The sequence below is a fragment of the Pelodiscus sinensis genome, chromosome 7 (assembly GCF_049634645.1).
Source record: "Pelodiscus sinensis isolate JC-2024 chromosome 7, ASM4963464v1, whole genome shotgun sequence".
Lineage (NCBI taxonomy): Eukaryota > Metazoa > Chordata > Testudines > Trionychidae > Pelodiscus > Pelodiscus sinensis.
The window spans coordinates 574,452-598,241 of record NC_134717.1 but is presented as its reverse complement, the minus strand read 5'-3'; positions in this window follow the sequence as shown (position 1 = coordinate 598,241).

The window sequence follows — 23,790 nt, the reverse complement described above, 5'->3', positions numbered from 1 at the left end:
GCAAATGTTGCCTTTGTCCCCGAGCGCGTAACACCCTCGCCGCACCCCTGGTGCCCATCATAAAAAAAGGAAAGTGGAGGAGCCAGGGAACTACAAACCAGTCAGCCTCCCCTCAATCCCTGGAGAACCTTGGAGGGATTCTCAAGGAAACCCCTTTGAAGCACTTGGAGGAGAGGAAGGTGTTTAGGAACAGTCAGCATGGACAAGTCCTGCCTGATCATCCGGGTTGCCTTCTATAAGGTAACTGGCTCTGTGGATATGGGGAAGTCGGTGGATGTGATAGACCTTGACTTTAGCAAGGCTTTTGATACAGTCGCCCACAATATTCTTGCCAGCAAGTTAAGGAAGCATGGCTTGGATAAATGGACAGTGAGGTGGACAGAAAGCTGGCTAGACTGTCAGGCCCAATGGGGAGTGATCAACAGCTCAGCATCTGGTTGGTGGTCGGTTTCTAGCAGAGGGCCCCAAGGATCAGTTCTCGGGCCAATTTTGTTCACCTGGATGAGGGGATGGATTGCACCCTCAGCAAGTTTGCAGAGGACACTAAGCTGGGGGGAGAGGTAGATACGCTGGAGGGCAGGGATAGGGCCCAAAGTGACCTAGACAAATGGGAGGATTGGGCCAAAAGAAATCTGATGAGGTTCAACAAGGACAAGTGTAGAGTCCTGCCCTTGGGATGGAAGAATCCCAAGTATTGGTACAGGCTGGGGGCCGACTGGCTAAGTAGCAGTTCTGTAGAAAAGGACCTGGGGGTTACAGTGGATGAGAAGCTGGAGATGAGTCAACAGGGTGTCCTTGTAGCCAAAAAGGCTAATGGCATATTAGGGAGCATTAGGAGGAGCATTGCCAGCAGATCCAGAGAAGTGATTATTCCCCTTTATTCTGCTCTGGTGAGGCCAAATCCGGAGTATTGTGTCCAGTTCTGCCCCCTGGCCCCACTATAGAAAGGACGTGGACACGTTAGAGAGGGTCCAGCGGAGGGTGACCAAAATGGCTAGGGGGCTGGAGCACATGACCTATGAGGAGAGGCTGAGGGAATTGGGTCTGTTTAGTCTGCAGAAGAGAAGAGGGAGGGGGGATTTGAGAGCAGCCTTGAACTTCCTGAAGGGGGTTCCAAAGAGGCTGGAGAGAGGCTGTTCTCAGTGGTGGCAGATGGCAGAATGAGGAGCAATGGGCTCAAGTTGCAGGGGAGAGGTCTAGGTTGGACATTAGGAAAAACTATTTCCCTAATGGGGAAGGGGGAGCCACTGGGCTGGGTTCCCTAGGGAAGTAGTGGAATCTCCATCCCTAGAGGTGTTTAAGTCCCGGCTGGACAAAGCCCTGGCTGGGTTGATTGAGTTGGGTTGGTCCTGCTTCGGGCAGGGGGCTGGACTCGATGACTTCCTGAGAGCTCTTCCAACCCTAATCTTCTGTGAATATGCTGGGGCAACCTGTGAATGTGCTGCCTGCTACTGAGGCCAATCAAAGCTGTGTGTCTTAGGCCCTGCACTGCTGACAGAGATTCTCCACTGTGTCAAGTGAGAGGGGAGCAAGCGTTGTCCTGGTTGCCCTATTGCTGTTGAGTTCAAGCAGCCACAAGGCACAACACGGGATTTCATGACTGTTGCTAGGCGACCTCTGAGTTGTTACAGGAAAAGTCTGTGGAGCACACGCCATGTTCCTGGACCAGCCTGATGCTGAACAAGAGTTTGTGGCTCCATCTGAGGGATGCAGGTGAACTGATTGAGCCACGTTCAATTATCTGAGCTGGCTTGCAGGGCCCAGGCTACGCTGGGCCCAGCAAACCCAGCTAGTCCCGTGGCCAGGGCAGTGCAGCACAGTGGTTGAAGGGGACTGTGCACGTGATCGGGTGCAATTGGGACGTTCCTTTGCACGCTCCCTGCTTTAGGGAGCCACTTCTCGGGCTACAGGTTTCCATAAGATCCCAGCCAAAATGCACGGCAAATCCAGGCCTTCTGCTTGCAAACCGCAGCTCCAGTCTCCCAGCTCCATGGAGCCAGGCTGCTGGGTGTCCAGGTACCAGGGTGACGGGCACCCACAGCTGCACGACACTCACCAGGGCTTTGCACAGTGTCTTGCAGACTCAGGACTGAACTCAGGAAAGGCCAGAATCCAGACTCCCGGTTTTACCTAAGCCCAGCAAAGCCCTGGCTGAGCCGCATAGACACTGTTGGGGGCGCAGTGCCACCTGGTGGGCAGAGTGGGGGTCACTGGCCCATCACCGCGCTAGAACCCAGCTGAAGCCCACCATGGCCCAGAGGTTGGAAAGTCTAAGGGAAGGAGCAGGATTCATCCGGGGCTGCCCGTAAGCCCCTTCGTTGTCAATTTAAACTCATTTTTATCAAAAATCCCAGATTTTACAAAAAGTATTTTGTGTCTCTTTTCTAATTGTCCTACTTCCGAAACATTCAAATATATAAAAATAACTTGCATTGTTAGGGAAATACCCCCACTGCCTCGCCTGAGACAGACATGTTACGGTACCACAGTTGTCTGTGTGTATCTGCGGCAAGACTTGGTGTTCCTCCACACATGATCAACGGCCAGGCCCGCACGCCGGCTCTGCAGTGTGGTCGCCTCTGAACGGCCTGACCAATCTCCCACCCGCCATGTGCATATTTCAGCTGCGGGCAGATCCCGGCTTGACGCGCGGACACACGGCGATGGGAGGAAATGGAACTGTCGCAGAACACGCTTCACAACACACCGAGTCTTCAGGAGAAAGGGCTGGAGCTGAGTGCATGCACTGCCAGTGGCAGGGCCTAATATTTCCATGGAAATAGTCAGAGGCCAATAGGTCTAAGTCTACGACTGTGAAAAGTTTTACCTGGGGACTCGAGAGACTTTTTTTTCTTCGGCTCAGAGGTGGAGCTCTGTTCTGAGTCCTGCAGCAAACCACACTGAATACTCCCCTTCCCCCGCCATCCACCAATATAAATCCTAATATTTACCCAGAAAATTAATAGTTTTTTGCACTGATGTTCACCTGGTTTTGTTGTTGGGGTAATAAGCACAGATAAACTCCTGGGGAAAGTTCAATAAAACCTGAAATCCAAGGGCCCTACCCACACATGCTGCCTCCAGGTAAAGCGGGTCCCTCCACTCCCCATGCTCCCAGCTCTGTGTCCTGTCCTACGCGGGGTGGGGGTATTCACGGGGTGGTGTGGAGAAATTGGAGAAGGGCCAGAGAAGAGCAACAAGAATGATGAAAGGTCTAGAGAACATGAGCTGTGAGGGAAGGCTGAATGAATTGGGTTTCTTTAGTTTAGAAAAGAGAAGATCGAGGGGGGACATGAGAGCCGTTTTCAGGTATCTAAAAGGGTGTTACAAGGAGGAGGGAGAAAACTTGTTCATCTTGGCCTCTGAGGATAGAACAAGAAGCAAGGGGCTTCAACTGCAGCAGGGGAGGTTTAGGTTGGACATTAGGGGAAAGTTCCTAACTGTCAGGGTGGTGAAACACAGGAATAAATTGCCCAGGGAGGTTGTGGAATCCCCATCTCTGGAGATATTTAAGAGTAGGTTAGATAAATGTCTGTCAGGGATGGTCTAGACAGTACTTGGTCCTGCCATGAGGGCCGGGGACTGGACTCGATGACTCTCGAGGTCCTGTCCAGTCCTAGTATTCTATGATTCTATGATTCCTCCCCAGCATCCCCCCAGCCACTCAGCTTGCATCCCAATGGGGTGGATTTTGAGGCCCCTGATCACTACAGAGCTCTCAGGGTCATACAGGGCTACTCGCTGCTCCACGGCAAGTGCTGCTCTCCCTGCACTCCTGCAGCAGAGAGTTCCGCAGGTCAGCCCCATGTTGCATGACATGTGTTTGTCTTGTGTTTGTCCTGAAGGTACCAGCCCACAGCTGTCCAGGCCAGAGGGGTCTATTGTGACTCGCTCCCTTGGATTCCTGCCCCACACAGGCCAGAGAACCTCTTATTCTTCTAGCCTGGGGCAGGTAACACGACAGACAGAAAGCCCACTAGGGGGAATGCCAGCAGTGGCTCCTCCCCCCTCCCTGCTCCCAGAGGCACAGAGAGCCCAACCCCAGTGGGACCAATGCCCTCCGGCCGGGGGGGGTGCAGAATCTGGAATGTGGCCCCTCCCCCCAGCTTGGCAGGGGTCCCGCCATGGTGCTGTGCAGACTCAGCCCCCTTGGGAGAAGAGCGTGGGGGACGACGGACACGTGTGCACAGCTCCCTGGGATGCCCCGAACTGCAGATCACACGTCGCTGGATCGCAGGAGCCCTGCCCCGGAGAGTTTGCCTGTGGGCGAGGCAGAGGAAGGACCAACCCCAGCTAAATCATCCCAGCAACTCATCCTATGCCTGTGGGGGAAGGGGAATCCTCGGGGCTGCCCCACCCCAGGCCTGTGAGGAGCAGAGGGGTGACTGTAGGGAGCTACCTGTGCCAGGCCTGCAGGGGGATCTTCGGGACCATTCTGTCCTGGGCGGGGATGAAACTGGCTGCTCTCTGATCTGCTTTTCTCTCCCCGCAGCACAATGGGGAACACGGCCCAGGGCCAGCACCTGCTCCCATCATGCTCAGGGCGCTAAGCTGGGCCGACACCAACTGCAGAGGAGGGCTCCAGGAGCAGCCCCAGCTGAGCTTTGAGGCCCAGGGCAGGGCAGGGCGAGTTGGGCTGCAGCATGGGGAAGCAAAGGAGTCTCCCCCAGCAGAGGGGAGGGCAGCATGGCCCGGGCTCCGAGCCGGACACATGGTGTGAGGTAGTGGCGTGCGGTGCACTCTGGCTGGGCACTCACTGGTCGCTAGGCTTGGGCTGTGGGTGACCCCTACTGGCCTGTGTCTGTAACTCTGCCCAGCAGAGGTCGCCCTGAGAGACCTCATGTCAGGTAGACCATGGCCCAACCGGTTCTCACCTGAGCAGGGATGGGGTCTGAACAAAGGGAGGGGGTGGCTTGGAGAAAGGGCAGTCTTGTCTGGGAAAACATGAAGGGAACAGACTAAGCAGAGTTCTTGGGGTTCAGAGTCCTGTGCACCCCTGCCCCAAGGGGTCTAAGGCTGCCAGCCCCCGACTCCTATGCCCACATGGTGCCTAGGCTGGGCTGTATCCTGGAGAAGCGATAAACCCTCCCTATTCTACTGGCTGGCGGAGTCTCATCTTGCTGTAGATGGGCTGCAGGGTCGGGGGGGACCCGACGCGCCATCACACATGGTTATTACCCCAGGGAGCCGCTATCTCTCTTGGCCAGCCCAGAGGTGGAACCAGGGATACCCAAGCTAAGCATGAGCTGGAGACCCAGGCCCTCAGGCGAAGGCTGTACCAGCCTGGGCACAAAGGGCACCCAGCCCCTGGATCAGGGCCCCCACTGCACCCATGGGGTGGAAAGACAATCATTAGCTACAGAAGCTGATTGAAAGGACAGGTTACAAACCACAGTTAATAATTCCACAATTTCCCACTGGAGTTCTTTCAGATCTCTCGGGTGGCTGCCATCCGGTCCTAGTGACTTGTCACTGTTACGTTTATCAATTTGTCCCAAACCTCCTCCAATGACACTTGAATGTGGGACAATTCCTCGGATTTGTCACCTAAAAAGAATGGCTCAGGCTTGGGAATCTCCCCAATATCCCCCACCGTGAGGACGGAAGCAAAGAATTCATTCAGCTTCTTCGGAATGACTTTATTATTTTTGAGTGCTCCGTTAGCATCTCACTCATCCAGGGGCCCTAGTTGTTGCTGGCTTCCTGCTTCTGATGTACTTAAGAAGCATTTTGCTTTTACTTTTTTGAGGTTTTGGCTAGCTGCTCTTCAAACTCCTTTTTGGCTTTTCTTATATTTTTACATTTAATTTGACGGAGTGAATGCTCCTCTCTATTTTCCTCACTAGGATTTGACTTCCACTTTTTAAACAATGCCTTTTTATCTCTCACTGATTCTTTTACTTGGCTGTTAAGCCATGGTGGCACTTTTTTGGTTCTCTGAGGTATTTTTAATGCAGGGGATGTCGCATTCAATGCAGGGGATGTCGCATTGGCCAACAACAGCCACTAGAGGGCACCGCAGAGCCCAGCAGACCTTGGAGAGCGACTAGCTGCAGATGCTCCTGAAAAACCAGCTCTCCTTCCCACCACCCCCAACTCAAGGGCCCATGAATACGCCGTAATTCGGGGCTCGCTGTGGGTGAACCCATACGGCATCCCAGGGCCCGGGAAGGTTCCTTCGGATCAGGCCTAGTAACCTGAGGGGGCCCCAGCCAGACGGGCCAAGAGAGGGACCCCACTGACACCCCAGTGGCTGTGGCTGAACCCCAGCCAACACCTGGCAGGTGTGGTTGTGCTTCCTCTTGCCTCCCACATGTCCTTGTCCTTCCCCACTTCATCTCTTCTCTTCCCAGGCCTCTCCCACGGGCCAACAAGAGTCTGGCTCAGACAGCTGGGCAGCGGATTACGCAGCACGGCCCTGGGCCTGGGCCCAAGGAGCAGGGGTGGCCTCTGACTATAGGCAGACTCAGCCGTTGCCCAGGGCGCCCGGGGCACCCAACGATGAGTTCGGTCTATTGACGGCCGTGCAGGCGCGGGCGCCAATCATGTGTTGGGTGCCAGCTGCCGCCTCAGGCCACTCCTGCCAAGGAGGCAGCTGAAAGCAGTTGCCTAAACATCCTGCTGCTAGTTCGAATCTGCCAGGCCTCAGGGCGGCCGCTAACCACACAGCTGGGCCTCGGCAGCCAGTTTGCGCAGGAGTGTCGATGCCAGAGCCCGAGTACGGTTTGGGATCTGTGCTGGCTCCCGCCCCTCTCAGGCTCAGCACGTAGGAAATGGACAGAGCCCCAGCATTGGCTAAGCCCCCCACCCCCACACAAGTTTCATCCCAAAGTGCCAGTAAGCAGAGCACTGGCAGTGAGAGATGCTCTCCCGCCCACTGGGGGTGGTTTAGCTGTGCCAAGTGGAGAGCTCTCCCCCACTGGTATAGAGCAGCTACATGGGAGCCTTTACAGCATTCAAGCTGCCAGTCTAATGTCCAGGGTAGACAGAGCCTGAGTCTCCCCTAAATCCTCCCTGACGGGTTTGTTTCTACCCCAGCAATTTATTCCAGTGTTTCACCACCCGGACAGGCAGGAAGTTTTTCCTAATGTCCAACCTCAACCTCCCTTGCTGCAGTTTAAGCCCATTGCTTCTTGTTCTTTGTAACCACTGAGGGTAGGAGAATTTATCACCCCTACCCGCTTCTTTTTTTCTGGGCAAAATAATCTATGTCTCATAAGCCATGTTTTCTCACACTCTAATGATTTCTGTTGCTGTCCTCCAGACTGTCTCCAATTTCTCTACATCTTTCTTGAAATGTGGTGCCCAGAACTGGACACAATACTCCAACTGAGGCCTAATCAGCACAGAGTAGAGCGGAAGAACGACTTCTCGTGTCTTGCTCACAGCACTCCTGTTCGTGCAGCCCAGAGTCATGTTTGCTATGTCACACTGTTGACCTACATTTAGTCTGTAGGCCACTCTGACCCCTAGATCCCTTTCTGCAGGACTCCTTCCTAGACAGTGGCTTCCCGTTCTGTGTGAGAGAGACGGATTGTTCCTCCCTAAGTGGAGCACTTTGCATTTGTCCTTATTAAAACTATGCCCCTGTATAAAACTATGGTACACCCACATCTTGAATACTGTGTACAGATGTGGTCTCCTCACCTCAAAAAAAAATATTTTGGCCTTGGAAAGGGTTCAGAAAAGGGCAACTAAAATGATTAGGGGTTTGGAACGGGTCCCATATGAGGAGAGGTTAAAGCAACTGGGACTTTTCAGTTTAGAAAGGAGGAGACTGAGGGGGGATATGATAGAGGTCTATAAAATCATGAGTGGTGTGGAGAGGGTGGATAAAGAAAAGTTATTTATTAGTTCCCATAATAGAAGAACTAGAGGACACCAAATGAAATTAATGGGTAGCAGGTTTAAAACGAATAAAAGAAAGTTCTTCTTCACACAGCGTGTAGTCAACCTGTGGAACTCCTTGCCAGAGGAGGCGGTGAAGGCTAGGACTATAATAGAGTTTAAAGAGAAGCTAGATAATTTCATGGAGGTTAGGTCCATAAAAGGCTATTAGCCAGGAGATAAAATGGTGTCCTTGGCCTCTGTTTGTCAGAGGCTGGAGAGGGATGGCAGGAGACAAATCACTTGATCATTGTCTTCGGTCCACCCTCTCTGGGGCACCTGGTGCTGGCCACTGTCGGCAGACAGGATACTGGGCTAGATGGACCTTTGGTCTGACCCAGTATGGCCATTCTTATGTATGTTTATTAAACTTCATCCTGTTTACCTCAGACCCTTCCTCCAGTTTGCCCAGATCATTTTGAATGATGACCCATTCTCCAAAGCACTCGCCACCCCTCCCAGTTTGAGATCAGTTGCAAACTTTATCAGTGCTCTCTAGGCCATTATCTAAGTTACTGGTGAAGATATTGAGCAAAAATGGACTCAGGACTGTGACAGCGCATTGGGGTTCCATGCCTCCTGCATCCCCGTAGTGGCACGGACAGACTCCACCAGCCAGTAGAACAGGGGGAGTTTATTGCTTCTCCAGGATACAGCCCAGCACAGATGGAATCTGGTTACAGGGCTGGCCTAGGATGCCTCAGCCCCCCTTGATATGGGGGAGATTGGGCCCCTAAATTCCAGCCCCTTCCCTAGGCTGCCTCCTCCATGATCCCAGCCAGAAAAACTCCCTGTCCCTTCCAGCCAGGGCTGACCTTGCCCTCCTTCCTTTGTTCAGCTCCCTGGGAGGTAACTGGTCGGACAGGTTTGGAGCCCCCTTGCATAATGACTCATCCCCTGCCCTGCTGGGCCGTGCTACAGCCAGCAGCCAGTGGAGGTCACCCACAGCCCACCAGCCAGCATAGCAACCAGCAAGGTACCCCCCACTATGTCACAAGGACAAATCCTGCAAGACCCCCATTTATAGTATTCCAGCCAGTTCTGCACCCACCTTACGATAGATTCACATAGGCCTGTGGCTCCCAACTGGAGGTCCATGGACCGGTGCCAGCCCATGAACCGCTGGCTGCCAGGAAGTGGCAGCTGCCAGAGCTGAAGCTGGATGTTTGCAGCGGTGCAGCCATGGTGGCTGATTTTGCCTGGCAGTGGTGCTGGGACTGAGGTGGCGGCAGGAGGAGGCAGAGTAGGAGGTGCTCCCCTCCCAGCCAGGTGAGATGGCAGCCTGGTCAGGGCCCTGCCCTCACTGCCTCTACCCATCGGGGAGTGAGAGGCTCTTGGGGAGGAGGGGGGAGAACTGTGACCACGCACACGTGCAAAATGCAGCCAGCGCCGGGCGGAAGGACACGGCCACTCTCTCGGGCCAGCCATAGTGAAGCAGGAAGCCCGTGGAGTGGTGGTGGGGCAGTAACGAAGCAGCAGGGGCCAGTGACCCGGCACATTCCTTGCTCAGCCCCATGCCAGGGGCACGGGGAACACCTGCTGGTGGAGCCGTTCAAGCCTGTGGCCCTGCCCTTGGGAGCTTGCAACCTCTATCTAAGCAGGACACTGGAGCTCCTGGCTGAGTCAGTGCAAGCAGGAGAGGTACCAGCCCATGGCAAGGTGGATCAGAGCAGGGGGTGCCCCTTGCTCAGAGAAGTATCCAGTGGGTCCCCACAGCAGAGCCAGAGGAAACACTTGTAAACCAAGCAGCCTGCTTATTCCCCTCCCCCTGTGCGAAAGCAGGTGGCCCCGTGGGAGAGGGACCCCTGCATGATGCCTGTTCTAGTGACATTCATCCACAGATCAGAAGGAAACCAAGAGGGCTGTCGGCCCCCAGACCGGTGTTGTGCACTGAGGTGTGCACGGCAGGCAGAGGGATGGGTGAGGCTTTGTCCTGCGACACCACAGATACAACCGACATGCCTCCCCCAGGACTCAGACCCCTTCCGTGCACATCCCAGGCAGCTCACATGCCCAGCGGAGGCCCTCACAGCGCACCCCGAAGGCCAAGACACACAGGCCCCCGTGGAAGGGGAATCTCTTAGACCCCAATAAGGTGCTTGGCACATTGTTGTCAGGTTTTTTTGGTACACGATGGCAGGCCGGAGGGTTCCCAGTGACATCGGAACATGCTTTTCCCTAAGAAAAGTCCAAATCATAAAGAAAACACATCTGCAACGATTTCCAAGATTTCTCTTCCACAGGCCCACCCCCGAAAAAACAATCTGATAGAACAATAATAGTTACAGAAAATCACGTATGGGAACATTGTATTTGCATATTTGCATAACATTATGTGTGACTATGCAAATAAAATGTTAGCGGCCCGCCAAAAGTTTGTGAACGGGTTTGCCCGTCTGCGGCATAAAAAAAGGTTGCAGCCTACGTCAGCGTTTCCCATTTCCCCAGTGCATGGGAGATGGCCGGGGGAGCCTATGAAGAGCTTTACCAAAGTGAAGTGACACCACATCTGCAGCTTCCCCCGTGTGCACAAGGCCATCTCCACCAGCCAGGACCCCATGGAGCAGCCTGCGAGCCAACGCAAGCCATCCCACTGCCATCCCAGCCTTTCGCCCGCAGGGGGCAAACTACAGCAGTCTAGACACCCTTGCTCTGGTGGGAGCTCACAGGCATCCCAGGCAGGTGTAAGAGAGCACTCACCCCAGCTCAGCTGGGCTCTTCCTGGCCCAGTGCCCCCCAGCATTGCCCACTACTGCCTTCACCCCCCACCAGGTCCTGTACAGTTGCCATAGCTCAGTATAACCCAGGTGGGATCATGGAGGAAAAGAGTGAGGGGGGATTTGAGAGCAGCCTTCAGCTTCCTGCAGGGGGGTTCCAAAGAGGCTGGAGAGAGGCTGGTCTCAGTCGTGGCTGGTGGCAGAACAAGGAGCAATGGGCTCAAGTTGCAGTGGTGGAGGTGGAGGTTGGATATTAGGAAAAATGATTCCCCTAGGTGGTGGGGGAGCACTGGGCTGGGTTCTGTAACAGGTTCAGTGCTGTGTGTGAGCGCCCCTTGGTAGCTGAAGGGGTCTCGCAGAACCTGTCTGCAGGCGAGTCAAAGTCCAGTCCTTGGCTGAGGTTCAGACCCCCTCGTTTACCCGCTCACTCAGGCGTGGTTTGTAGGGGGTTGGGAGGGACCCAGACCCACCCACTCCACTGGCTCCCAGCCCAGGGACCCTATACGTAGCAGTTACCTGCCAAATTTCAAAGTCAGTAATCATGATCATGTCCCTGGGCCACTTCCCCAGGGATGCCATTTCATCCAGCCCTTCTCTAGGGCCTTGTTGCTGAATTCTGCTTGTCCGGGGTTCCACAGAGTTAGACTCAGAGACTTTAAGGTCAGAAGGGACCATTCTGATCATCTAGTCTGACCCCCTGCACAGTGCAGGCCACAGAATCTCACCCACCCCCTCCTAGAATAATCCTCTCACCTATATCTCAGATATTGAAGCCTTCAAATAGTTTAAAGACCCCAAGATACAGAGAATCCTCCAGCTGTGATCTGTGCCCCATGCTACAGAGGAAGGCGAAAAACCTCCAGGGCCTCTGCCAATCTACCCTGGAGGAAAATTCCTTCCTGACCCCAAATATGGCGATCAGCTAAACCCTGAGCATGTGGGCAAGACTCACCAGCCCACCCAGGAAAAATTCTCTATAGTAACTCTATCATCTCTCCATTGATAATGAATGGTCAATTAGTTACCAAGAGAATGTTATCTCATCAAACCATCCCCTTCATAAACCCATCTAGTTTAATCTTGAAGCCAGATAGATCTTTTGCCCCCACTACTTCCCTTGGAAGGCCGTTCCAGAACTTCACTCCTCTAATAGTTAGAAACCTTTGTCTAATCTCAAGTCTAAACTTCCTACTAGCCAGCTTATATCCATTTGTTCTTGTGTCCACATTGGTATTAAGCTTAAATAATTCCTCTCCCTCGCTGGTATTTATCCCTCTAATATATTTAAAAAGTGCAATCATGTCCCCCCTCAGCCTTCTTTTGGTTAAAGTAAATAAGCCAAGCTCCCTGAGTCTCCTTTCATAAGACAGGTTTTCCATTCCTCGGATCATCCTAGTGGCCCTTCTTTGTACCTGTTCCAGTTTGAATTCATCCTTCTTAAACATGGGAGACCAGAACTGCACACAGTATTCCAAATGGAGTCTCACCAATGCCTTGTATAATGGCACTAACACCTCCTTATCCCTACTGGAAATACCTCGCCTAATACATCCCAAGACCGTATTAGCCTTTTTCATGGCCATGTCACAATGGCGGCTCATAGTCATCCTGTGATCTACCAGGACTCCGAGGTCCTTCTCCTCCTCCGTTACTTCCAACTGATGTGTCCCCAGCTTATAAAACTAAAATTCTTGTTATTAATCCCTAAATGCATAACCTTGCACTTCTCACTATGAAATTTCATCCTATTGCTATCACTCCAATTTACAAGATCATCCAGATCTTCCTGTATGATATTCCGATCCTTTTCTGAATTGGCAATACCTCCCAACTTTGTGTCATCCGCAAATTTTATCAGGACACTCCCACTTTTGGTGCCAAGGTCAGTAATAAAAAGATTAAATAAAATTGGCCCCAAAACTGATCCCTGAGGAATTCCGCTAGTAACCTTCCTCCAACCTGACAGTTCACCTTTCAGTATGACCCGCTGTAGTTTCCCCTTTAACCAGTTGCTTATCCACCTCTCGATTTTCATATTGATCCCCATATTTTCCAATTTAATCAATAATTCCCCATGTGGTACTGTATCAAATGCCTTACTAACATCGAGGTAGATTAGATCCACTGCATTTCTTTTATCTAAAAAATCTGTTACTTTTTCAAAAAGGGAAATCAGGTTGGTTTGGCACAATCTACCTTTTGTAAAACCATGTTGTAATTTGTCCCAATTGCCATTAACCTCAATGTCCCTAACTACTTTGTCCTTCAATTTTTTTTCCAAGACCTTGCATACTACAGATATCAAACTAACAGGCCTATAGTTACCTGGGTCACTTTTTTCCCCCTTTCTTAAAAATAGGAACTATATTAGCAATTCTCCAGTCAAATGATACACCCCTGAGTTTAGAGATTTATTAAAAAATTTTGCTAATGGACTTGCAATTTCATGTGCCAGTTCCTTTAATATTCTTGGATGAAGATTATCTAGGGCCCCCAATTTACTCTCCTTAAGCTGTTCAAGTTTTGCTTTTACCTTGGATATGGTAATATCTACCTCCATATCCGTATTCCTATTTGTTATGTTGCCATTCTCCCTAAGCTCTTCATTAGTCTCATTAAAGACTGAAGCAAAGTATTTGTTTAGATATTGGGCCATGCCTAGATTATCCTTAACCTCCACTCCATCCTATTTATATGGCTATAAAACCTTTTACCATTGGTTTTAATTCCCTTTGCAAGGTTCAATTCTACCTGACTTTTAGCCTGTCTCACTTTGTCCCTACATGCTCTAACCTCAATAAGGTAGCTTTCTTTGCTGGTCCCTCCCATTTTCCACTCCTTATATGCTTTCTGCTTTTTCTAAATCACCTCCCTGAGATGCTTGCTCATCCAGCTTGGTCTAACACACCTGCCTATAATTTTTTCCCCTTTTTTAGGATACAGGCTTCTGACAACTTCTGCAACTTTAACTTAAAATAATCCCAGGCCTCCTCCGCCTTTAGATCCATAAATTCTTTAGTCCTAGATCTTTAGCTGCAGGATCTAGCTCCACTCCCTTGTGAGGGCTCAGCTCCCATTCGGAGCTGTCCATGGTTCTGATGTTCCCTCAGTCAGCCCAGAGGTCTGCCTAGGTTGCACTCCAGGAAGGAACTAATTGGCCTTAGCTAGCAGCTCCTTATCTAGCAGCCTGCCACACCCTGATTGGCTGCAGTGAAGGCTGCCCCTCTACCCTGCTCGGAGGACCTCTCCACTGCTTCTGCTGCTGGCCAGGGTGCTGAAAGGCCTCCAGCGGAGAGGCTGGGTTTTGTCAGCCCCGTCACAGTTCCCTAGGAAGGGGGTGGAACCTCCATCCCTAGAGGTTTATGTCTCAGCTTTACAAACCCCTGGCTGGGATGATTGAGTTGGAATTGGTCCTGCTTTGGGCAGGGGGCTGGACTCGATGACTCCTGGGGTTTCTGCCAGCCCTGGGATTCTATAAGTAATTCCCACTTTTCCTCCACGGCCAATGCTCCATTAGCAGCCAGTGACTGCCAGTTCCCAGGGACATGGGAGACTCCCACCAAACTGCTGGGTGTGGGTCCCAGAGCCTGAGCCCCCCCGGAGGATGCAGCAGGGTTTGGCCTGTAAACCAAACTGAGTATCTTCTGTGCAGGCTGCTGTCCTTTCCACTCAGCCACTTTCAGACTCTGCCAGGCACTGATCCCCAGGGCCAGAGGGGGCTGTATGGCTCACCTGGTCTGACCCTGCCAGCATGTGGGACTGGCAGGCCCTGACCTGCCTGAGAGAGACACTCTCCAGCCCCCTCTGGAAAGCCTCCCGGGAAGGAGCTTCCAGCCCTCCTGGGGTATCTGCTCCACTGTGCTGCTGCATCGAGCTCTGCTCTGCTCTGCTGGGACCCCGTTGCCCCTGGGGCAGAGGGACCATTGGTCACTGGGTCATTGGAAGGTAGGTGTCAATGTTGGGGCAATCGGGTCTGCTGTTGTCTTCTCAGGCACTCCCTGGATTTAGGATGTAGGCCCAGAAAGCAGGGCACCATTCACACCTGCCTCTGAACCTGCCCAAGAGCCAGCAGGCCCTTTGCACCCAGCTAGGGAACAGTGCAGCACCCAGGGAAACTGAGGCATGCACAGGCCTCCCTGAAAATTAACCTTTCCCACTGCCTCACCCAGCTTGCTCCTTAATGGAGAGAAAGGCCAGGCCTGTGGTTTCATGTGTGCATGAGGCTGGGACTGGTGAGATTTCGATTCACTTCCCGGCTCCATTACCGAACATCCCATGTGACCTGGGGCCAGTCACATCGCCTCTGTGGGCCTCAGTCTCCCCAACTGTAAACCAGGGCTTGTACCCCTTTGTCTCCCATCCTTTGCCTGTGGGATGTGTAGGGTGTGAGAAGCTGTCTTGCCAGGCCACCAATGGCCACAAAGGGGCTGCTCTCTGCTGAGGTCTGTAGGCTCCAGGCCAGGGAAGACAAAGCTGGGGGGGGGGGGGCGAGTTCTCCCGCAGCCGAGGAGCAGCCTGCCTCTGGGGTGGGGTGCTGAGCAGAGCACCTGCTGGGGACCTGCCAGAAAACCAACCCATCTCCCGCAGCAAGGACATTTCTCAGCTGTTCCCCAGGACCTCAGCCAGCCCCATCACTAGCTGTCAGTCTGCTGCCACCGGCCCGCTGCCAGCTGCCCCTCCTGCAAAGCCCCGTGCTGAACATGGCCCCTCAAGAGGCAATACAGAAACAAACCCGGAACCCCCCTCTGCCCCTTCCAGGCAGCGACTCCATTTCCAATGGGTTCAGCCCAGTCTCTCTGGGGGCTGGCATCTCCCCCCTCCCCGCATTTACTTGCCAGGGGCCAGCCACCTAATCACCTGCACATAAAGGCAGGTGAGTTAGCTGGGTTAATTCCTCCGGCTTCGCCCCTCCGACCAGCTGGGCTGCAGAATGAGACTGTCTGCGCCTGGCGAACACTGCAGCTGTGAGTGGAGTCAGCCCCGTTAAATAGACAGAGAGCAGCCCAGGGGCTCTGACTCGGAGCTGACCAGGCTTTGGGTCAATGAGAGCAGGCTGTGGACACTGGAATTTCCTCAGCAGGCAGGGCAGGGTATGGATGTGAGGACAGACCCTGTGTGTAGTGCTTCATCCACGCCAAGGGGTTCCAGGCTGAACCCAGGCACCTCTGGGCCTGGCAGCTCAGAGCCTGGCACCTCTGGGCCTGGCAGCTCAGAGCCTGGCACCTCTGGGCCTGGCAGCTCAGAGCCTGGCACCTCTGGGCCCGATAGCTCAGAGCTCGGCACCTCTGGGCCTGGCAGCTCAGAGCTCGGCACCTCTGGGCCCGATAGCTCTGAGCTCAGCACCTCTGGGCCTGGCAGCTCAGAGCCCGGCACCTCTGGGCCCGATAGCTCAGAGCTCGGCACCTCTGGGCCTGGCAGCTCAGAGCTCGGCACCTCTGGGCCTGGCAGCTCAGAGCCCGGCACCTCTGGGCCCGATAGCTCAGAGCTCGGCACCTCTGGGCCTGGCAGCTCAGAGCCTGGCACCTCTGAGCCTGGCACATCAGGTAGGAATGTAAAAAAATGAGCGAGTCCCAGCTGCTCATTGCTTGACCCCGGCAATTCTTCTGCTCCAATCCAGCCCTGCCCATGGCATCGCAGGCTTCCTTCGTGTAGGTTTGTGCCACTTCCTGATTGGAGGAAAGATTAAAAACTAATTTTTGATAAGAACCCAGTCACTACTCCGCAGGAACCGCAGCCCACAGGCCTTTGGCTTCCCCCTCCGGGCCATGCTCCGGAGCCTGGTTCTCCTGCTCAAGCCGAGTGTGGTGAAACCAGGCAGTCCAAGGAGCACCTGTTTCCTGTCACTGCCTGGCTCTCACGCACCCCGTGTTCACATGCTGGCCCCAGTCCTTGCTAGCACCACACACTCCACCCCGAAATCTCTCTCTCTCTTCTCCACCATAACCCCTCCACCGCCCATTCCCACCCCACTGGGCCTCAGTGTTCCAACCCCCCAACCTCCTTTCAGCCAAGCCCCTGGGGGCAGGGGGTTGGATGGGCCCAGAGGGCTGGGCTCCAATTCTGAGCAGCTGGGGGAGGGGGGGGGGCTCCCCTCTGTGCTTTCTGGATTCTCAGCTGCTTCAGGAGCTGAAACTTTCCAAAGCGTGAGCTAGTCTGCTGTGGCCCTGGGGTGTAGCATAGGCCAGAAATCCCACAGCACCAGGACCCTCCCCCCAGACTCTGGGGCCCAGCCACTGCCCCAGGAAAGAGCATCCAAGGGCTGCTTATGGCAGAACTAACACATGACCCGCACATCTCCCTGGCCCGTTGTCGTCCAGTAACAGCCCCTGCGCATCGCTGTGGTGCCCACGGGGTGGAATCTGTCCCTGACTGTCAATTTTCACACACACCCGTCCCCCGAGAAGGCTCAGCTGCAGGGTTTGGATCATGCCATTGCGACTCAGATCTAAGTTTGGATTCAAAAGCCCTCAACGTGCCAGGAGCCAGGGATCGGCCCAGTGCCGATCTAATTCTAATGCAACACAGCTCGTGTTCCTCCTCCCCCCGCCCCGGGCCCAAAGTCACTTGCATTCCGTGCACGCCTGCTTGTTAATGTCACGCGGCGCGCGCTGTATCAGAGAGCATCATCGATACAGCCTCGCTGAAATTTTCATGAGCTGCACATTCCCCGCCGCGGCCTCTTCCGTGGCTGCAATCCCTGCGGTTATTCACATGCAGGAGGGCTCCTTTGCGCCGGGGAGGCTGAAGACAAGGGCTGGAAAGCAGATGCAGTGCAGAATGTCCTGGCCTTCGGGAAGAAGTCCTGCCCCCGGCATTTTGCCCTGGGCTGTCCGACCGATGGAGGGGAACGCTCTGTTGAGGGGAGACCAGGGGCTGTGCGGTTTCTCAATTGGCTGTCGAAATATCGAAAGGCGAGAGATGAATCTCCCCCGGCTGGCTGGAAATCACTGACATTTTTAGGAGACAGAGCCCTGCAAGGCCAGGGTGAAAGACCAAGTTTTGAGCGGAGGTCGTTGAGGCTTCACCACATGGTGCAACATCGGGCTCCAGCTGGAATCCCAGATTCCAGGTGCTGAGTGAGGCGTGGATTCCGGGTGTGGGGATGGAGCTGGCCATGGCTGGGGGTATTTGCACGGAGAGCCAGGGGCACTGTTCATCTTTTCTTCTCCCGCCTCGCTGGAGCAGTGTGGGGCCAGGCCGCAGGGCCTGGGGCCTGAGGAAAAGGCTGTGAGAGGGCAAACGCTGAGAGATGCCTGGTCACGAAGGCCGGGTGTGGGCAGGGGATATGCCAGCCCCTTCTCCAGCCCCACAGCTCCCCAGCCCGCAGCCCACCTGCTTTTCCCTTAAACGCCCTTGTGCCATAGTGGGGGGCTGTCTGCTCTGTAACCCAGGGTTCCCCTGTGCTGTGAGATTCCCACTGACTCACCCCCACGTGCGTTGGCCCAGACACCCAGTCCCAGCCTGAGCAGATAACAAGGCTCTTCCCAGGGGAGAGACAAAGGGAGGGAGGTGGAGACGGACACCTGGCTGGGGGGCAGGGCCTGGGAGCTGGGCAGTTTTTGGCTGGGATGACATGAAGAGAGGAGACTGAGCAGGGTGCTAGGAGTTGAGGGGGGGTGATGCACCCACCCCAAGGGTGCCAGCCCCTGACGCCTTATGTCCACACTGCATCTATGCTGGGCTGTATCCTGGAGAAGCAATAAACCCTCCCTATTCTACTGGCTGGTGGAGTCTCTTGCTGCAGACGGGGTGCAGGATCAGGGGGTCCCCGACGCGCCGCCCAACCCTCTTGTGCAAACTATGTGGAAGGGTTCAATTGGGGAACTAGCCCCCAGTCAAGTCCTGCCCGAGGTGCCACCGGGTGGTCAATCCTCCCCCCGTCCTAGAGTGCACGGTCATGGCTGCCGGGCCCCTCTGTGCCTGGGAAACACTCAGCCGCTTGCTGCTGGGCCAAGCTGCGCTGGTCTTACCAGCTCGCTCCTGCCTGGCCTGCAGTAGATGGTAACGCTCATGTACCAAAGGCAAAACCAGGCGCTGAATTAGCACCTGCCAACCAGGGGGAGTCTCTCAGGGGTCAAGGCTCAAAGGAACCATCAGCTCCTCTCGTCTGACCCCCTGGATAGCCAAGACCTCTCCAGCACCCCCGCTCTGGAGCCCAAGGACCTGGAGCGTAGCTACGCAGCAGAGAAAACCCACAGCTGGCCCATGCTGTCACCCCAAAAATATTCTCACTGGAGACCACCCAGGGTTACACTAGCATGGGATTATTTCCACTAGGTAAAATTAAACAGGAGAAAGCAGCCACCAAAGGTTTAAGCTAAAGAAGATAGAACGCACGCTCTCTCTCTCTCTCTCTCTCTCTCACACACACACACAGACAAGCAAGCAAGCGCACACCCCTCCAGTCATTCACTCATTCACACCCATTCATTCCTGCCCTCAGGCACTCACACACTTACACAGACATATGGGTTGCAGAAGGAGCCAAGGTATGTGAATCCTGGAGGGTCTGTCTGCTCATCATGGCTGGGGAAGCTGGTCAGGAGGAAAGACACTGGAGGGGAGCTTCTCAGGATCAGTGGAAGGCTCACATGTGCTCCTTCTCTTTATATAGTGTCTGAATGGCTCCTGTGACTCATTCAACTTGTCATCAGGGAGCATGCCCACACTTCCCTTTATCCAGCAAGGAGCATGCCCAGACTTTGATGACTCATTGCCATGTGGTCCATTGTTCCAAGCCTTCTTCAAACACACTCACACTCACACTCTCTCTCCATTCACTCCGGAGAATGCAGCTTAGGGAAAGTTACAAGCAAGGTGGCTGCATGTTACCAAGATTACAAAGTTGCAGTTTACAGTAAGTTTGAGAGTTACACAGATTGCAAAGATTGACAAGGATCACAATAAGTTGAAGTTTAAAACCTTAGACCTAACAGTTTGGTGTAGCTTTAGAAAACCCATGTATACAAGTCTAGTGAGCTCAGGCAGCGCTTTTGTATGCAACACATGTCATCCTCTAGCACAGTTTCTCAACTTTTTTTTATAAAGTCCCCCCTTTAAAAAAGAAGTATAAGTACCCCCAGGACCTACAGTTTTCAGACACACACTCTTTTTTCACCCATTGCAACACATTTATTGAAACTAAATTGTAGCCGGGCGGGCGATGACATTTTTGGGTGTAAAAAGTACACAAATAATAAAGCGCTGTCAAACGTCAAACAAAAATTCAGTTTTCTTCCAATTTCAGTTGTGTTGATGCACCCCCCAGACTTCTCTGGAGTCCCCCAAGGGTACTCGCAGCACTGGGTGAGAAACACTGCCCTAGCGCAGGGGTGGGGAACCTACGGCCCAGGGGCTGGATGTGGCCCCCGGCTTGCCTGGATCCAGCTCCTGAAGTTCAGGGCCCCCCAACATTGGGCAGCAGTGGGCGCTGGCACTCCAGTCCCCGCTGCAGGGCTGGAACACACTAGACTGGGCCTCCCTGCCTAGGCTATGGTGCGCCAGTGGAATGTGGGGAGAGTCTTTCTCCTTCGTAGCTGGGGGCCATTTTTTTGTGCTTCGTACTTGTGCGCCCCCGACTGATTTTTCTGTGGGTCAGCAGCCACCCACCCAAAAGAGGTTCCCCACCCTTGCCCTAGGGCCCTACTGCAAGGAAGCAGCCCTGCAGCCTGCACTGGTGTGGGCCTGCACAGGCAGCCGAGGGGTTGCTTTGCTGTGCAGGCACACGCTGGGCTAGGATTTCAGCTGTTTGCTGCTGGGCGCCCCAGGCAGAGATCCAGAGGGCCCCATGGGCTTCCCTGTGTCCACCCGCTGGGCGCTATGCTTGGGCTGTGGGCTGTGGGCTGTGGGTAACCCCTTCTGGCCTGTGTCTGTAAGTACTGCCCAGTGGGGGGTCACCCCTGAGCTCCAGCACGCAGACAATGGCCCACTGGGGTTCTCACCTAAACAAAGGAAGGGGTGGGGCTACCTGGGGGATGGGTGTTAGGTGGTGTTGGGGAGAGACAGTCTTGGCTGGGAAAACATGAAGAGAAGAGACTAAGCAGAGTGCTGGGGGCTCAGGGGCCGGTGGACGCCTGCCCCAAGGGGTCTGATGCTGCCTGGCCCTGACTCCTCATGTCCACATCACGTCTCTGCTGGGCTGTATCCTGGAGAAGCAATAAACCCCCCTGCTCTACGGGATGGCGGAGTCTCATCTTGCTGCAAACGGGGTGCAGGGTCGGGGGGTCCCCGACGCACCACAACACCCTGCCATGGCAGGGAATTGACAAGAGCCAACAGGCAGCCCCCACCCTGGTTTCAGGGGAATGTGAGCCCCCATCGGCCCCCCCTCCAGGCTCTGCCACTCTGAGTGGAGGAAATTCCTTCCCTACCCCACATCTGGTGATTAGCCAGACTGGAGCACATGAGCAAGCCCCACCAGCCAGGCCCCTAGGAGGAGGGTTCACTGAGCCACCTCCAAGCACTGGCTCGCCTAGCCCAGCATCCTGCCACCCACTGAAGCCCCAGAGGAAGCAGGAAAACAGCCAGCTACCGCTGACGGAGAGGGAGATTCCCAGGCCAGCAGGGACCATAGTGATGATCTGGTTGAACCCCCTGTAAAACCCTGGCCAATGACCCTCCCCCCCCCCACCTGCCCACCCACCCGCCACCTCCGCCTCTGTGCCTGGAGCGGAGCTAGTGGAGAAACACCCAGTCGTGACTTTCAAACGGTCAGGGAGCCAGAACCCACCACCACGCTGCAGACTGTTCCCGTGGTCGGCGCCCCTCCCTGCCAGTCATGCACATGTGCTTCCGGGCTGCCTCTGTATCAGAGGCAGCAGTGTGGGGTGCCAGGCGGGAGCTGGTCCATGAAGGGAGCCAGTTTAAAAAACAATTCCCCTCGCGGACCAACTTCCTGTTGCCCCTCACTGCTGCTTCTGATACAGAGGCAGCAGTGCAGGGTGGCAGCAGCCCCTGTCCGGGGGGAGAGGGGGCATGTGTCTGAGCTCCCAGATCTGGCATGAGCCAGAACTGAGCTGGGCTCCCTGCCCGCCTGGCTCCTAATACACTTGAAATGCACAGCCGCAGTGGGGGTAGGTTCCAGACCCGGCACGAGCCAGGACTCAGCTGGGTTACTGGCCAGCCTGCTAAAAAATGTACTGGTGAGGAGGGGTGTGTGACAGCACATTGGGGTTTCCCCATCTCCTGCACCCCCATAGTGGCATGAACAGACTCCACCAGCCAGCAGAACAGAGGGAGTTTATTGCTTCTCCAGGATACAGCCCAGCACAGATGGAATCTGGTTACAGGAACTAGGGCTAGGAGGCCTCAGGGCCCCCCCTTGAGATGGGGGGTGGCTGAGCCCTACAATCCCACCCTCTTCTCCCCTGCTTCCCAGACAGAAACTGCCTCACTTCCAGCCCTGCCCCCCAGACCGGGGTTGGTCTCCACCTGCCTCCCTTTGTCTCTCTCCCTGGGAGGCGACCTGTCGGACAGGTTGGGAGCCCCTTGCCTAGTAACTCATCCCTGCCCTGTTGGGCCTTGCTACAAATAGCTGCCAGTGGAGTCACCCACTGCCCAAGCCCAGCAACCAGAAAGGCCCCCCCATAGCACACTGGGTTACAGAGCAGACAGCCCCCCACTACGTCACAGGGGGGATGCGTATAGTCTATAGCATTAACTATAATGGTCAATCTGTTAATCGACTGCACTATTACACCCCTAGTTCTGGGGCACGGGATGGCTGCACAAGGCTGTTGGGGAGGACCCCCCATCTCTTCTTTCCCTCCACCTGAGCCCAGCTGGGAAGCAGGGCCATTCTCCTGCCTGGGGTGGGGGGTTCATTGTACCTCCCAAAAACAGGGAAATAGGGCTTTCTGGGCCCCAGAGTCAGGCTAGGGCTGGAACTGCAACTGGATCACCTCCCTGCTGCTGTCAGGGTGTGTTAGAGCCCCTGGGTCCATGTCAATGCAGCCTGGGATCCAGGGATGGTCCCAGATGCTGCTCCCCATATTGGCTTAGGGGGAGACCCTCAGATAATGCCCAAGGGGGTTGGAGTCTTCTTCATGCAGCTATCCTACCAGTGCCCCTGGCACCAGCCTTAGGGGGGTGGCTGGTGGAGCCTGGCATACAAGAGGTGTCTGCTGCCCTCCATCCCAGAGGTGGCTGCATTTTGGCGGTGAACATAATAACTAGGTCTGACCATGGTCCATCTTGCCTAGTGTCCTGGCTCTGGCAGTGGCCAGCTCCGCAGCTTCAGGGGGAGCACACAGAGCTGGGCAACTAAGGAGCAATCCACCTGTGTCTTCCACTGCCAGCTTCCAGTAGAGATTTGGGGACACCCAGAGCAGGGGGCTGTGTCCCTGGCCCCCTTGGCCAATAGTCACCGATGGACCTGTCCACTGGGAACTTCTCCAGGTCTTTTTGGAACCAAGTTCTACTTGTGATCTTCACACCATCTCCTGGCGAGGAGTTCCACAGGTGAACTGTGGGCTGTGTGGAAAGAGTGGTGCCTCTTGTTTGCATTAAAGGGGCTGCCCAGTCACTGCCTGGGTTCACACAGGGTGTGCGAGAGTAAACACTTGGCTTTTCACAATTGCTCAGTAATAGGCTTCTCTCCTAGCCCCTCCCCCATCCAAGCTGAACAGCCCCCGCCCTTCTCAGCTGGCTGCTGCTCCGACCCCCTGAGCGTCATGGGGACCTTTCCGGCCACCCATGGCCACTCGGAGCCGGGAGGGGGGCGGGCTGGGACGGTCGCAAGGGCCTCTCGGACAGCTGCGCTCGGGGGGGGGGGGGGGTGCCGGAGCTGGGGCGGATGGGTACCGTGGTCCCTTCCGGCCCTGGGACGGATGAATCCCCCCAGGTAGCCCGGGATAACAACACCCCCCGCTGTGCATTGCTGGGGTCAGCCGGGGACGAGGCTCGTCACGGGTGGGAGCCATGAATGCCCCCCCCTCTCCGATACGAAGCCCCCATTTCACAGCCTTTCCGGGTTAAGGTGGCCCTGGGGAATCTGCCAGGGAAAGCGCCTCCCGCCTTCGCCCTCCCGCTCCCCGCCGGGCTGCTCCCGGGGGCCCTAGGTCCAGGCCAGCCGCCTGGGCTCCCCCGCCAGCCCCGAGCCGGAGGCCCCCACAGTGGGGGCGGGCCTTGCAGCGCGCCACGGGGAGAGCCCGGCTCGGATTGGCTGCGCCAGGAGAGGCGGGGAGCG